The 17303-nt window shown below is 37.5% G+C and overlaps 1 pseudogene; it reads right to left on the minus strand.

The window, feature by feature from the left end:
* Positions 1–10763: 10763 nt before the first annotated feature.
* On the minus strand, positions 10764–10877 carry LOC112472022 (annotated as a pseudogene).
* Between the last annotated feature and the right edge of the window lie 6426 nt (positions 10878–17303).

Consider the following 17303-nt stretch of genomic DNA (forward strand, 5'->3'; position numbering starts at 1 on the left):
AACCCAGCAATCCCTCTTCTGAGTATCTACTCCAAAAATCTGAAAACATTTACCTGTAAAGATACATGTAACACGATGTTCATTACAGAGTTATTCACAGTGGTCAAGACATGTAAGGAACCGAAGTGTCCAATGATAGATGATTGGCTAAAGAAGCTGTGGTACATATATGCAATGGAATATTACTCAGCCATAAGAGATGAAATACTGCCATTTGCAACAACATGGATGGACCTCGAGATAATCATGTGAAATAAGCCAGAAAATGTTGAAAATCACCTATCACTGATATGTGGGATATAAACCTAAAAGCAACAAATTAGCAGGACAAACGAACAGAGACTCATGGACATGGACTGTAGACTAGTGGTTACCAGAGGACTATAGAGTAGTGGTTAGTAGCGGGGTGGGGAAGGAGGAGGAAGGTATACGGGGTAAAGGGGGCCAAATATAGGGGGGTAGGTGGAGGGTGAAGTGGATAAAGGGGATCAAATACATGGTAGCTGTAGAAAACTGGACTTTGGGTGGTAAACACACAATAGAACATACAGATATCAAATGTACACCTGAAAATTATATAATTGTATTAACCAATGTTACCCCAATAAACTTAAAAAAAAAAAAAAAAGGAAAGAAAAAAAGAAACCTGAAAACTGCGCACCGGACCTGGGGCCATTCCAGGATCATAACTTCTGCCTCAGCAGCCAGCCATCTTCGTTTTTCATAACATGAGATGGGCTGTCTTAAAATTTAAGAGACAGGCCATTACTCTAAACTCAAGAGCAGTGAGATCTCTATTTCCCAAATCCCTGAGAGTGAGGATGAGGAAGTGAGGGGGAGATAAAGGCGATAAAATAATAGAAATGGTAACAAACTGAACGGTCTGAACGGTCTAGCTCTCTGGAGGAGCAGCAAGAGAAGCACAACCCCACCCATTTTTCTGAAAGTCCTACAAAACACAGCATTGGAGACCAGGTTGAGAAACGGATGTAAATACATACAATTTAGGATTTTCCCTAAGGCTTTGAAATCAACAAAGCCGATCTTACTCTCTAAAAAAATATAGTATGTAACTGTAGATTATCTAAAAAAGGAATAAAAGATTTCCAAAATAGACTTAAAAACTGTTAAGGAGAATTACAAAAGATTTTTTAAAAATAGCTATGCCAGAGTCAGCAGGTATATAGCACCCGACTATTCAATCTCTTCCAATTCAGTGCCACACATCACTACTGATGCTGGTAGCATAAAACCCACCCCCATTCTAGATCTCAGAGAAACAAGTTTTTCATATCTTAAAACAACCATTTACCTTAAAGAAACACAGGACACTACTTAGCACAGAAAGACATGTTTTCATAATTAAACATTTTATGAAATGGCTTAAAGATACAGAACTGTGATCATTCTGAGAATGTTAGTGTGCAAAGCAGAATTATAAACCATAACACAGGAATAAGACTACCCTGGAGTATTTAAACTAAGGGTGGCCTAACTAACTCCATACTATAAACTTCGAAAAAACTGCCATCTAGAGCAGGGAAAAACTTCAGGAATCCAGAGTTACTACCCCACAATTTCAGAAATGCTGTGTGTTTACACAGGTATAGAGCATTGAAGGGGCTAGGACAGGACTCATAGGGAGGGGTTGTAAGGATAAGAGATTTGTCAGATGCTAACGTAAAGAGAAAGGAGACAAGAACAACTAAGGAAGCAGGCTGGAATGAAGACCCGCAAAGGCCCAGCGTACAAATTTACACATACACTCCCACCACAGCCCCAAATAGATCAATTCAATAGTTACAGCCCTTAAATTCAATCTGTTTTGACCATCCTCTGGCTAGGAGTTAGTGGAAAGAAACAGCTGCTGGAGACAGGAGCATAAGGAAAGAAGATAGGAGCCTCTGGTCTATCTTTCTGTCAGAAATCAAACTTATGCTCAGTCAAAATTTGGGACAATATTTAAATGCTCCCAAAGAAAAGGATATGTAATTATAAAAACCAGAGCTAAAATGACCAATCTTAACTGCCACAGCCAACAAGTATGCCACAGCCTGCTCCTCCCTCACCCCATTATACTTAACCTTTAAAATGAGTGTCTGAGGGGAAACCAACAGAGGTGCCTAAGAGGTGCCTAAGAACCCAAACACACCGTAATTGAATAAAAAGCAAGTCAATACAGAGCATCTGATGTCAAGCACAAGCTTAAAACATACACACAGCATGACTACACAAAAATCATTAAAAAAAAATCACAACACAAAACAATCTCATAAAAAATGCTTCTCATGCTTAAAGAAGTTAAAGAGAACATGAAAATCATAAACAAAAACTATAAATAAAAAAGTATGGGACAATATAAATTGAGATAAAAAGAGTGAAGATCTAATGGGAAAAACTAAGTATTCAAATATTAGAATCTCTAAAACAAGATGAAAGCAAAAAAGGCAAGCCACAGAAGAATACATAAACACAATTCCTACTAACACAAAAGGCAAAATAGGCAAAATTAAACATATAAAGACAAAAAGAAAACAATGAAATGATTAACATAACAACTAAGATAGTAATTACCTCCTAACTCAGCAAATCTACCCTTCAGTATTTACCCAAGAAATACAAAAATGTATGTCCATAAAGTCACTTATATAAATTGTCTTTTTAAATTGCCCCAAACTGAAAATATCCCAAATGTCCATCAACAGTGAAAGGATAATCAAATTATGATATAGACACATAACTGAATACTGCTCAGCAATAATGAACTATTGATATATACACACATATATATGAATCTCAAACATTATACTGAATGAAAAAGACTAGAAAGATTCCATTTACATGAATTTATAGTGGAGTAATAATAACAGTAGTTGCCCTTATCAGAAGTGATGAAAATATGTGATATCTTAAAGGAGGTATGGTTTATATTGGTATATAAAGTTACCAAAACTCAAACTGTACATTTAAGGTCTATACATTTTATTTTGTGTAAATTTTACGTCAACTAAAAAAATTCTATACTCAAACACTTGGTCAAGTGTGAAGACAAACAAAAGGGCATTTTTCAGACAAGTGATTACTAAGAAAACCTACAACTCATGTACTTTTTCTAAATAATTACTCATTCAGCATTGTTTATGACAAAAAATGCAAACACCCTAAGTGACCATCAATAAGATTATACAGTAAAATCAGTTACTGTACAGCCATACTATGGAAAATCATGCAGCCATGAAAAGTGATGTTAAGTAAACTACTTTGTATTACACTAAGTCACTTTATATTGTAGGGTTAAGCAAATAAGTATTTATGTTAATGATGTTAGGAACCAAGATTTTCAGAGTAAGAAAACATTTACATAAGCTCATGATTTTTAATTTGTTTCTAAGAAGCCACTTAAGTGTTCTAGAAGCAATGTTACTTCTGGAATTACAGCACTCTTTAATCTTGATTTTGATCTCTTAATACCAAGAATGTAAAGGTCTTTGCAAAATAGCCAATTACAAGCCTGGGGCAGGAATTATATAAAATGAGCCTGGGATATCCTTTAGTGCCAAAAAGCTAAGCGTAGTGGGGTCATCATGTCATAGCAACATGATACAAGAGCCAGCTAGAAGGCTTCTCACCAAAGTTGTGACAATTTGGGGGGGGGGGATCATAATTATAACGGAAATATTCCAGATCAGTAAAAATTTACGATAACATGATCATTATCTGGTGCTAAAGAGCTGGCAGTGATGTAAAAGATGGATTAGGAGCAAAGGAAACTATTGCAATAATCAAGACAAGAAAGCAAGAGTGGGAGAGAGGAAAAGGAGGGGAAGATGGGGAAGAGGGAAGAGACAGAAAGGCCATAGACACAAATCAGCCACCAATTGTGGCAGCTATTAAACTAAGAAAATTGGTAACAGAAGAGAAAGACTTAAGTGTTTATCCTTCTACCAGGTATTGCATTTCAGAGCAGTCAAACAGACCCTATTGAAGGGAAGTCCTCCTTTACAAAAGATAAAGAAAACAAATTAAAGCAAATTATTTTGTAATTCCTAATGACCCCTCTTTATGCAAAGGTTATAAACTGAGCTAATAATGAATTATAGGATCTCTTGATATGAGAGAATATGAAGTACACATCAACTATGTTTACCTTGATTAAGAACTACAGCAGTGGTCTCCAACCTTTTTGGCACCAGGGACCAGTGCTCCTAAGAGAATCTAATGTCTGATGATCTGAGGTGGAGCTGCGGCGGTGATGCTAGCCCTGAGGGGCGGCTGCAAATACAGATGAAACTTCACTCCCTGCCTGCCGTTCACCTCCTGCTATGCGGTCCATTTCCCAGCAGGCCATGAACCAGCACCAATCGGTGACCTGGAGGTTGGGGACCCCTGAACTAGAAGAACTGGCCTGATGACACCAAAGAAGCAACTGGACAAAATGAGAATGTGGGACTTTCTGCAGGATAACTGGTCTGCTGCCTTCAACAAGCTAGTGTCAGGACTATTCTAGATTTGAAGAGAACCTAGATTAAGGAATATAATCAGATGCAAAGAATGGTCCCTATTTAGGATCCACAAATTAGCGATAAAGGACATTTTGTGGCCAGTTGGAGAAATTCCATACTTAGTTCATATTTACAATATTAATAATTATGTAATGTTATCTTGACCATGTACAAAGATGTTTCCTGTTAAAAGGCACTCTGCAGTTAAATAATTTATTTTAATTATATTGACCAAATTTTTTTCAAGGGAAATGAGGATGAGTTATAACCAATCTCAACTGACAAGATAAAATGCTAAATTTAACATTTTTTTCCTTTACATGGCTTTTATTTTACATTTCCTCCTCCATTCTTTGTGTTTTACTTCTTTCCCAAACAGTAAGGAGACAAAAAGGGCAAAGGAAAGGAAGGGAGGGAAGCAAAACTCATGCGCAGAAAGACCTTTTTACTTGGCTGATTAGGCTCCCCTCAAAGCTACAAGTCAGGTCATATATGAAAAGGTAGTGACACTAACCTTAGTACCAACTTACTCCTCCCAACTCAATTTTTCACTAGGTCTTACTTATCTAATTTTTCCCTAAATCCACCTGATTTTTTATGTCTTCCGGATTTCTATCCCATCTTCTCCAGCACGTTTAAAGCTACTTAAGTTAATTTAGACCCTCCTTATTTCTCAACTTGAACTATTAAAACGACTTTCTCCACATAGATGCTTTCTCATGTCGATCTCCTGCTTAAAAATCTAAGATGGCCCTTTCTGTCTACTGTCTACCTACCTAAAGTCCAAACTTCAAAGTCCTTTACAATTTGGACTCAGCCAATGATTTTCTCACTCTTCTTCAGAGAGAGACACAGACACAGACACACACACACACACACGCGCGCGCGCACACGCACGCACACACACACACACACACACACAGACCACCCTACAGCTAATTAAATCTATTGCTAAGACATAGTCTTTCAATACATGCTAATCCCTTCACCAAAGACAACCTTCACCCTAAATTCCTACTCACCCTTCAAGGCAACTCAGGTCACGCATGAGGGCCTCTGCAAGCCCTTCTTAACAAAGGCACAAGTTCACTATTCCCTCCTCTGCACATCATATGTTTATTACATCAATCTTCCCAAACTGTATCTCCTGGTGTCTTGTGTAAGGCCTTGCACATTACGCCAATGAATTGGTCTAAACATTCTTTCCTTCATGACCCACAATCAGGTTTTCATAGAAAAGCAAGAAAAATCCTAAAGCAATTCAATACATCTGAATCATGCTTCCTTAAGCGAGCTTTCTTTACAGAATCATCCATTCAACAAATACTTACTAAACCCCTTCTTTGTGCCAAGCACTCCATCAGGTGCTAGGAATAAAGAATAAATAAGGAATACATGATCCTGGATCTTAATCTACTTGGGAAGCAAACAAAAATCTCACAACCATGTAACCGCACTACGACCCTTTTTTATTTTTGCAGACATCAATCTAATTTAGGACTTTATTTCCTGTCTTTTCAATTATTTTAATGGCTTCTTATAATTGATATCTATGCCTTTAAGATTATAACTAACCTATATACCACTGTCAAATTATTCTTCCTGAAGCCAAGTTCTAATTACTTTGCAAAACTCAGGAAAAAGAACCATCTTTTGTAGAGAAGACTTCAGACTAAAGAATTGGAAAGTTTCTAAATGACTTCTGGTTTTATTCCAGCTTTAAAACTATAATTCTATGACATCCTCTCTCTTCAATCCCATTTTCTACTGCTTAAAAAACAAATTCAAACTTCTAGTTTATAATTCAAAATATTCGACCTTCCCAGACTTTTGTCCAATACTTTTCTCTCTGTATCTTTTGATGCAACTGCAGACAAACTGCCATCTTTCAAATATGCTCCACATTTCCATCTCCATGCTGTTTGTCATAGTGTTTCACACTGGAATTCTAGCCATACTTCAAAGCTAAGCCCAAATACTAACCCCCCGCCCCGTGCCCCATCCAGGGGGTCGCAAACTGCCCACAACCTGTTTTCCCACAGCACTAAAACCATCGATGCCTTCCACAAAGTAAGACTGGACAAAATAATAGCTCATTCTATGTTCTTCAAAGACCAATCTGAAATCCAGCTTCAGTAACTAAAATATATCTCATGTTTCCAATAATCCTATGCCAAATTTATTACAGGTCATTATTGAGCAACTAAAAAAGTCTACAAATTTCAAAATAGATTAGCAGAAATTATTTCTGAGCCATGCTTGATAAAAAAGGAAGTAGGAAAATGGTGATATTTTAAAGTAGAAAAGGAAATATCCAAAGAAAGGAAATCAAATTATATCCATGAATGAAAAATAACCTATTTTCCATTATTAGAAAAACACCAAGCCACTATTCTAACGCCACAAAAGAAAAAAAATTACTCCCTCTTTGAATACAATCCAAATGACAATTTAGTCACAGGTATGTTAAAAATTTTGGGGTAACAAGAAACCTGTAATCTGTTTCTACCAAGACATGTAAGACATTTGAAATATCATATAAACACAATAATTTGATACTTTTTTAAAAATGGAAATATCCTGGAATTTTAAATTTATATTATGGCTGAGATGGCAGGCCTACCACTCTAAATTATTCACCTTCTGTTTTTGCCAATTGTATTAGTTGAATTCTACAAATGAAAAATATGATGTGACACTACTGTAAATAAAACCAGTTGGCTCCCTTGGACTACAGTTCCTAAATTTTTTTTTTTATAGCCTTGATGCAGTTAAGGTACTTCTACATCTCACTTTAAAACCAAATCATCCTGACTCTCAATGTCACCACATTTGTTTTCCTCTCTTTCCATTCAGCTTTCCACCACAACTGGCCAGTGAAAAGTTTAGACAGATGATAAACTTCATTCAGGAGCTGTCTTTAGTGGCAAAATGTCTATCACTAGTGCTCTTGTGGCAAAACAAACAAGTATAAAAAAAAAAAAACCACTCTGCAAAAGATGACTACACTTATCTAAAAAGCAAAACTTAAACCCTAATGGAATGGATTTGTGGATTTCAAGGCCACTATTACAAACAGCCAATGATACTACAGTTTATCTCTCAAAGCAAGGTATATGAATTACACAAAAGGATTAGAATAAAAAGCTAGTGAAAGAAACAAGGTAACAAAAAGATCTTACTAAAAAGTAAAATTGTCATCCTAGTCTTCAAACCTGCCTCTCCTATGATCTCCACCCAGGTTTCCAAGGCAGAAATGAGTATTATCCTTGACTCTGTCCTATCTAATCACAGCCTTCACATATAGCCTCTACTTATAGCCCATTTTACTTCCTAAATCTTTCCCTCATCCACTTTGCCTAAATTCCCTGGGCTCTTAATGTCTCAAACCCACTCTGATGCATGGTAGACTCTGTCCAACGTGATCTCCTAAAAACACAGGTACTCACCGCATGGTTCAAAAACCACATCTCCATCTTTGTACCCTTGGAATCTAACACCGCACCTGACACAAAAGAGGCTCAAATGTGTGAACTAACTAAACAAAGGAAATTGGATTCATTTATAAAACAAATATGGTGTATTTATAACCTGGCCCTTGTGTGCCTCTCCAGTCTCATCATTTGGGTCTCCCCAGTTCCCACTTACCTTTCGCAAACCTCCATGCCTTAGCATATGCTACTGCTTCTACCTGCAATGCCTTACCTATCCCTCCCCTAAAAAACCTTAGAGACTCTAGTCATCCTTCAAATGCCAACTCAAATCTCCACCTTTAAAAAGGTCTTTCTTCCCTATCCCTCCCAAACACAGGAGTTTATCATTTCCCGCTTTGAGTTATTCTGAACCTTGAATTTCTACTATTATAGTCTTTAACTCCACCTTATTTTTTTTTTACTTCTCACTTACCTATTTTAATATAAGAAACTTGCACTTGTATTTTAAATATTTTTATATCTTCGGAGCTTGGCAAATAATAAGTACTCAGAGAAAATTTATAAGAATTCAAGGGGAGAAGCTATATTAAAAAAAAAAAAAAAGGCAAACATTTTTTAAGAGTCAAGTATGCTAACAGAAGCAGTGCTCATCTTACCATTAATAAAAACTAATATCTAGGCTTCTAATGTTGAAGGCAAAATCTAGAGAAATCAGAAAGAAAGGACTTTAGTGGCCAAAAACTGAGAATACTGGTCTAGGATAGCCTGGGATAAGAATCAAGGGGACAAATTTAAAAGTTAAACTGTATAATCATAACCTTAATGACATGATATGGAAAAATAAGAGCAAACCTGAAAAAGATAAGGGTAATAGCAAAACTGTGTTGAGTGCCTATCTGCCACACTCTACACTAGGCATGTAATAGCTAACACGTGAGCACTTACCACTTGGCAGGCCTATCAGGCCCCTTCACATGCATTATCTTATTTTAACCCTCAGATTCCTGCAAATACTATCCTCTTTACATAAAGAAACGGAAGTCCAGAGATATTAGTGCCACAACTGTGATTTTAACCTAAGTCTGATAAAAAAAAGTCTGTGCTTTCTTCAAACACTAAGCAATATTTGCCCGGATTATCTCAATTTAATTCTCATAGGCAGCCCATGAGGTAGATGCTATGCTCATTTTATTTGATGAGGAAACTGGGACCTACGGTTTAAATAACCAACCCAAGGTCACGCACACTTGGTAAGTAGCAGAGCTGGGATTTGAACCTGAGAATCTAGCTGCAAAGCTGTAGTCTACTACATCAGTGCCTCACACAACTCTCTAGAATTCTGTCACTAATAAAACCAAGATTTCATGTTTATTCTCCAAATATTAAGGTGCTGAGACCATGAGCCCTCTAATTTCCTTCTCGGATGTATCATATTTTCCAAGCTGCTCTCCACTTGTATTTTCCTAAACTCTGCCTAATACTCTAAGACAGCAGATCTGAGGACCCTTAGACACTTAAAAATTAACGAGCACCTCAAAGAGCTTTCCTTTATGTGGGTTATATTTATCAATACTTACTATAATGGAAATCAGAAGAAATTTTAAAATATTTATTAACTCATTAAATATAATAAACCTATCACATGTTAAACATTTTTATAAAAACTATTTTCTAAAACAAAGTAAAATTTTGTGAGCAGAGTGACAGTCTTATATTTTTGAAAATCTCTTTAATGTCTGACAGACTAGAAGACAGCTGGATTTGTGTATCTGCTCTGAATTCCATCTTGATCAGATATCAGACATTGTTAGCCTTTGGAAAACTTCCCTGTCCACTCGTAAAAGAACGAAAATGAAAAAGGCAAATAACGTCTTAGTAATATTTCTAGAAACTTAAGGTTTCTTACAGTAGCCACTTCCCTTCCCCCCAAAATCTCATATACAATTTTCTTACATCCTTTTCTCAAGTAGCACAAGAATAAATGTCAGTCCAAACTGGTTTAACTAAAATTTCCAATTAATAGAACCACTGCAAAAATCAGAGATTTTTAGATTATGATAAAATATTCCTCCAAACCTAGAACTAAACAGCAGATGTAGCAGTCATTATCAGCTCTAAGAGGAAAAGACTGGTACACACATTCACATCCACAATGCCTAGTCCATAATGAATAGCTTATTAACAGTTTACTGGACTGCTGTTAAAATACAATTCTAAGCATGTGCATGTACCCAATAACACGAGTAAATATAAAATACAGTCAGAAGAAAGCACAGGGTGTACTGCAACAACCACACTGGTCAAATACTAGCAATTTCATTCAACCCAATAAATTAACTCAAAATTTTACAACTGTAAAAGTACCCCAAATGTAGGTCATCCACAAATTCCAACTCAAAATAAATACAAATATTTGTTAGCTTCGACATTTTAATTTCTATATTTTAAGTCAACTATAAAGTATACAGCAAAAAAAAGAGAAAAAAATATCAAGACAAACAAGGTTTGTGACCTAATTAGCAAAAGCTGAATGCCCACTAACATGCAGATTAAGACAAAACCATGATTTGTGTGATAAGATCCCATCAAGATAAAAAAAAATAAAATAAAAAAGGTAAGGTAAGGGGGATCATCAATCCTAAATCTGCTCCTTAGCATTAGACAAGCAACAATCCTCTAATTTACAATCTCAGAATCAGATGATGGCTGCCAAGAGGAATCTTTTCATTTCTATTTTTTTATATTTTTTAGGCAAGGCAACCCTTGGTTAACCTCACAGATTGTAAGGACCTTGTCAGTTTACAATCCCTTATTTTTTATTTTTTTACGCCTACAGCACCTGGTCTTCCTAGGTGGTCTCCCATCCAAATACTAACCAGGCCCTGCCTAACTTCCGAGATCAGATGGGATCGGGCTTGTTCAGGATAGCATGGCCATAGACTCATTTCTCTTTCTTATGTTTTGCTAGATTTTCCATAATCTATTTGCTTTTCCCTCTCTTACAATAAATCATATGCTAGCTACTACTATCTGGTGGGAATGTTGGTCTTTTGAGGAATTCAACATTTATTCTAGCTGTAATTCACATATACAATCATTTGGGAGGTTCTAACATACTATCCATCAGTTTTGACCCATTGTCCTTTTTTCCCCTAAAACTAAGAAAGTTATTCATGAAATGTTGACCTTACAAATCATCAAAATGCCTTAACACTAGAATATTGCTCTAAAGCCACTAAGCAATATTTCAGATTTAGAAAGAAATCTAAAGCAAATATGTTCAAGTGTAATTGTCGCTGCCTTTTGACAGCAGACGTGTGACTGCCTTTTCCTAAAATAGTAAAATGCTTTTTCACTGGATTTCTGACCAGCATAAATAGTATTCTTACATGGACTCTCATGAGGTATTTGATCCATAACCAAAAAGGGAATCACAAGTATTAAGAAATTCTGCCAGTTAGCTCTATTATGTCAACATGATCAGCCACTAATATAAGTGGCTATAAAAGTGTGGCAGCAACTGGGTCTCCCTCTATTATCAAATCTCTCTATCAAAGGGTCTGTTCCAAGCCACAGCACCATGAGAGTGTCAGGAGGGAAGAGGGGGAGAGTGGAGAACGGTGTCATTAAGAACATACACTAGAGTTAAACAGACCCATATCAAATTCTAGCTCTGCAAGGATGTATTTACATTCATCTTTAGGGCTAAAGTTTCCTCAGTTATAAAATATCTACCTCACAATTTTTGGTGTGAGGACTAAATGAGATAATGCATGCAATGCACAGTACTTATCACATCATTAGCATTCAACAAAGTTAATTTTTTCTTTCTGTGACTACCAGTCCCTAAGTCTGAGTTTCTGTAAGTTTCCCTAAAATTAGAAACCAAATGACAATTCTTTAGATGTACCAAATAAACTACAGTTTCATTTTCAACAATTTTAGATGGAAATATATGAAGGAAGTTATTGGTCTAAGATAGCAGTTAGCTTCATCAGATATTGCTTTATGATGTGCTAGTGTTTATATGTAACTATATACAATCTTAGGGAAGATTTGCCACCCAAAAAGCTGAGTGCAAATAATATTTGACTTAATTTTAATAAATCTTCATTTCTGTTTGGTTTTTAATCAGTAGGGACTAATATATTTTTTCGCCTATCTTCCCATACTTCCCCACTCAAAATCTGCCTAGTTAAAAAAAAAAAAAAAATCCATATGTAACCTCTTGATGTATCTAGAGGATCACAAGTAATACTCTTTTTAGATACAAAGACCACTGCCTAAATTTTTGTTTTGTTGGATCTCCACATGTTTACTTTGTTAGGTATATATTTGTAGCAAATAACTTTGAAAGAAAATAACTATGCCTAATGATTCCCTCTTTGCTACTATTCTACATTTGAAAGTGTATCAAATATTAAACTGAACTTTGGGCTATTGAGCACACTATAAGTACAAAACTACAAGAAATATGAAATGCAAATTTTAGTCTTCTAGTAACTGAGGACTGAAAGTTCTAAAAGTATGGTTTTACATACTTTTATCTCCAAGGAGGAAGAACTTCCTTTACTGTTTTTGAAATCATGTTCAATTCCACAATGAAAATTTTATGTGACCAAATAAAAACCAATATAGCAGGGAAAAGTTTGAAGTATACATATAATATATATTTGAAACTTATTCTCCAAGTTTTGGACTTAAAGAAAACAGAAGGCTGGCAACTAACGTAAGTGGCTACCTTCTCTCAACCCTGTCTCCTCTTTAAATCCATCCCCAGAGCTCATCCTACCCTAAACCTGGGCACCATCTGTCACCACTGAAAACACCCTCCCACTTGGCACTCTTACTTCCCCTCCCTTAACATCTCTAAGTAATGCTGCTCTCTCCAGTTCCCCAACCTCTTTAACCTCTTTACTTCAATCCTGACTGAAATGAAATGCTGACTGCTCCTAAGGGTTCCCTCAGTTCTCGCCTCTTCCTAAATTAACCTGTGGCCCGTGTGTAAGTTCCACACTTCTTGTGTACATACTTTCATTCTCTTCAGCAGGGTCTGGAATTTGGTTCTCAAATGGGGACCTTACCTCCCCCAAAATGGTGAAAAGCATTTGTTCACTCTTCCTGAGTAATTGTCTAACTTCCAATGCCAACTATATAATGACCAAATTTATAGAACTTCCAACCACTCTCTGGTCCAGATACCTATCAGACATATCCACTTAAATATCTGACAGGCATGTCAAACTTAGAATAAAAATCAAACTATTCCACTTTCCTTGCCCAAAACTGCTCCTTGTCTTCTATTTCCCAAGTTAAGTCATACCAATAGTTACCCAACCTACATAACTTCTGAAATCATACTCAACTCCTTCCTATTTTTATAGCTTGTTGCTTGTCTGTTCCTAATTCTGGTGTTTTTAGTATTTACCCTATGCTTTTCTAGCTCTGATGCTGATGTCCTTAACCTCGGATGAGGACTTAAATGAACTCTGACCCATTTCTTGACCTCTTCCATCCAGCCTACACGTTTTTTAGGAGTTACTATGTATCTCCTAAAAAAGTCTTTCTCACTCACAGTTTCCCCACCCCTATCTACCTACTCCCAATGGATCCCCATTACATAAAGATGGAAGTCTCGACGCTTTAACTATTTAGAATCTGTTAAACTCCCTCTCCCTCCCATCCTTGCATCCTGTTTCACAGCCCAAGTTATGTGTAACATCAGAGACTAGAGCTTATATGTAACATAACACATGCTGTTCCTTCTCCCTGAAATGCCCTACTCGGCCTGACAAACCCATTCACCCTTCAAAACTCAGCTCAAAGATCTCTGAGATGACTCCCTCAAGCTTCCCAAGCAGAAGTTAGTTGCTCTTTCCTTAGCATGCCCCAAATGCTTTGTATAATTTCTCATTACCATATAACCTGATAAAGGCTTTATTGGTTGTCTTTCTCTCTACAGCAGGGGTCCCCAAACCCCAGACCATGGACCAGTACCCATCCACGACCTGTTAGGAACTGAGCCGCACAACAGGTGAACGGTGAGGGGGCAAAGCTTCATCTGCATTTGCAGCCAGTTCCCAGTGCCAGCATCACTGCCTCAGCTCCACCTCAGATCATCGGGCATTAGATTCTCATAGGAACACCAGTCCTTGGTACCAAAAAGGTTGGGGACCACTAAATAGAGTTCTTAGGCTTTAAGGAAGTTCCAGTATTCTAATTCCAATAATTTACTGGAGAAAAGTGCCCTCCCCTCAAATTTCACAAAAATGTTTACAGCCCATACCCGAACAGAGAGACCACCAGGCTAGTCATAACCTTTAAGCTTGGGTGGCTCTCAATTCTGGTGAGCAGAAGGTTCATTTTTCCACCTTAAGCTCTACAGTCTGCCTAAGCCTAACTCGGAAGACAAATTCAACACTTGAACTTGCACATGTACCGTTTCATAAGTTTCATTGTTTTGAAACATCCTGGCATTTGTATTTTAAATTACCTTTTATCATAGAGCAATTGGGCAGAGCTCTCAAGCCCACTATAAAAGGGACTACAGACACAAGACACTATGTCCAAGTTAAAAACCGATTCAGAGTCATTAACTCCACACTATCTCAAATGCGACTTTTATATGTAGTCTCCACTCAACCCTCCACACTGATGCCAAAGTGATCTCTGCATCACTTTACTCCCCTACTAAAAATATTTTGGCTCCCTCCTTTGCTACAGGATAAAGATATAAACCTCACTTTTAGCTTAGCAAGCATGGCCCTTCAAAATCTAGGCCCAACACATCTTTGCAGGTTCATCTCTAGTTTTTCTCCCTGTTCCAGTAACACCTCATCATTGGACTTACCCCAACACTTGGCACCTCAGTGCACCCACCATTCCTTCTGTTTGAAATGACCACTTCTCTCCAGTTTGACAAACACCTTTTCTGTGTTTTCTGTAAACTGCTTCCACACTTTCCACAAATTTAATCATTTTTCTCTTCTTCCACAGAACTTTGTACACCTACTACATCTATAAACTACAAGAAGGCAGAAACGTATTATTCATTTTTGAATTCTCAGGGTTCAACACTGTGTCCAGCATAACTATTTCTTTATAGGTAACTTCAGTTATCAAAAAAACAAAAAGGGATGAAGGAGAGGTAAAGCCCAAAGAAGGGTAAGGTTAAGGCAGCCTAAATGAGTCTTGGATGCAAATAACCTCTTCCTCTTTAATTACTAGTTCAAACACCAAAATATAGTGCATTCCATTGTACCCTAATGCACACAGACGATGCATACAGTAAGTTTTACAGTTCAATTTATTCAGCATTTCTTAATTTCACATATATAATTTCACATTTAATTAATCACAATGTCTTAAAATGGCTACCTTACTAAAGCAGGTAAGGTGAAAAATGACATTAGTAAAAGATTTTGTGGAAGCTAAAGACTAGGAAATTAAAATTGAAACTTTTTTCCCAAGATAGTAACGTTTAGTTTTAATCACAACAAAGCATTACATACCCACAAATCAAGTCTTTTCTCCATTAAAATATGTTCTTAGCTGAACCTATCTGGATTTTCCAAAGTGATAAATACTTTAGAAGCAAAGCTTTCCAACCAGTATACCTTGCATATGGGAAAGGTGCAAGTATGCTGAAGATACTGGTCCCTTCTCCCCTTTTGGCCCAACTACAGCTGTGAGTAGCCTTGGCCCTTTATTCCAATATATGCTTTACATGTATTATGCTTTAAAGAATATAAGAAGGCTAATATTGGTATACACAGAGTGCCTAAGCATTAACCAAAATGAATATTTATAAATGACAAGTACGAAAGGCAGATTCCTATAACAGCTTTATTTGTTGTCAGGATCAAGTTCTATAACCATCTTCAAGTCTCGATTTTCCCAATACTACTACTCTGCTACCAAGATTTAAGAAACCTGAAAATACCTACAAATTGAATAGGCATTCAAAAGAGCTTCTTCATCTACATTAGCACTGATCAAGACACTTTTGAAACTGCAAGGATCGACTTTCAGAGCGAATTTTCAGAGTCTCACTATAAAATTTGTGTTTTGTCACATCCCTGTTTTTGACCATTTCAAGTGTCTTGTTCACCTGTTGAGAACTAACCACGTCAAATAACTTTTATCCATTAAAACACCCTCTGTCATCCCTAAAGAACTATAATCTCCTACAATTGCATTACTCTCTAGTGTGCTCTCACATTCAGACACAACCTGGCCCTTTTTCCCTCTTAATTGCATGCAGTATGTCTGGGCAAGTCGCTTTAACCTTTCCAAATCTGTTTCCTCACCAGCAGCTATTCAAATGTTTGGTTTAAGGCAAGACGACTGGACTAGATCAGTGATCTAAAAATGTTAAGCAATTTTTAATTCCAGAAGTCGTGACATTCTAAAGACTGTGAAAACTGCTGATAACAATTACAAAAAAAAAAAAAAAAGTCTTCAAAACCTTTTCACCAATTGCCATATCAGCTCCTAGAGCCTACAAAAACAGTTCCGGAATTGGCAAATCCCGGTCTGTGTACTATGAAAAACACAAAGTGCTATTACATGCCATTTTATTTTTCACTTGTTCATATTCACTCTCTTTCTCTCCAAAATTAAATTCCCGGATATAAGGAAGGAAGAAGATTCCGCACTAACACTCACAGGACAATCCACTTGGAAAACAGGTAAGAACGGGAACTCAAATTCAAGGAGATTATCAAAACAACGTCCGCTTAACACAATAACAAATGCAGGCAGGTCGAGCAAGATGACCCTTAACACCGCTGTCATTTGCAGTGACAGTTCAAGAAAAGGCTATGGGTGTTAGGAGGCTCTCTGGGGAAGGTGAAAGAGGAAAACAGTCAAGGAAAAAAAAAGTTTCCGAAGAAAATAAACCACTGACGTTTACGAAAATCACCACCACCACAAGAGACGTGATGTGGTTCCTGGAGAAAACTGCTCCCAGTAATCGGGACTGCCTCGGGTCCCTAAATATCGTGAACCCCTACATTCGGTGCTCTACGCTTCTTTAACCGTGTCATCCCCCCCAAAAAACTCTGCGTTAAACTGAATTTTAAACACTTTGGGGAGGGGAGGAGGGAAGCAGCTGGTTTCCCGCTTTGCGGTGACTACAAGGTCCCACGCTCAGCAGCGCGAAATCCCACGGCCACTCCTCAAAGTCGCCACCCGTCCGGGCCACGAGTCTCGACACCGATTTGCCACCACGGTGATCCGAGCCGACTCCGAGGGCCAGGGCACCCCAGTCCGCTCCCTGCGCGCCACCGCCACCGCCGTCAATCAACACCCCGCACCCTCAGCCGGGGGCCCGGCGCGGGGCCCTCCATAGCTGCCCGCTCGGTCC

The sequence above is a fragment of the Pteropus alecto genome, unplaced genomic scaffold (genome assembly GCF_000325575.1).
Source record: "Pteropus alecto unplaced genomic scaffold, ASM32557v1 scaffold78, whole genome shotgun sequence".
NCBI lineage: Eukaryota > Metazoa > Chordata > Mammalia > Chiroptera > Pteropodidae > Pteropus > Pteropus alecto.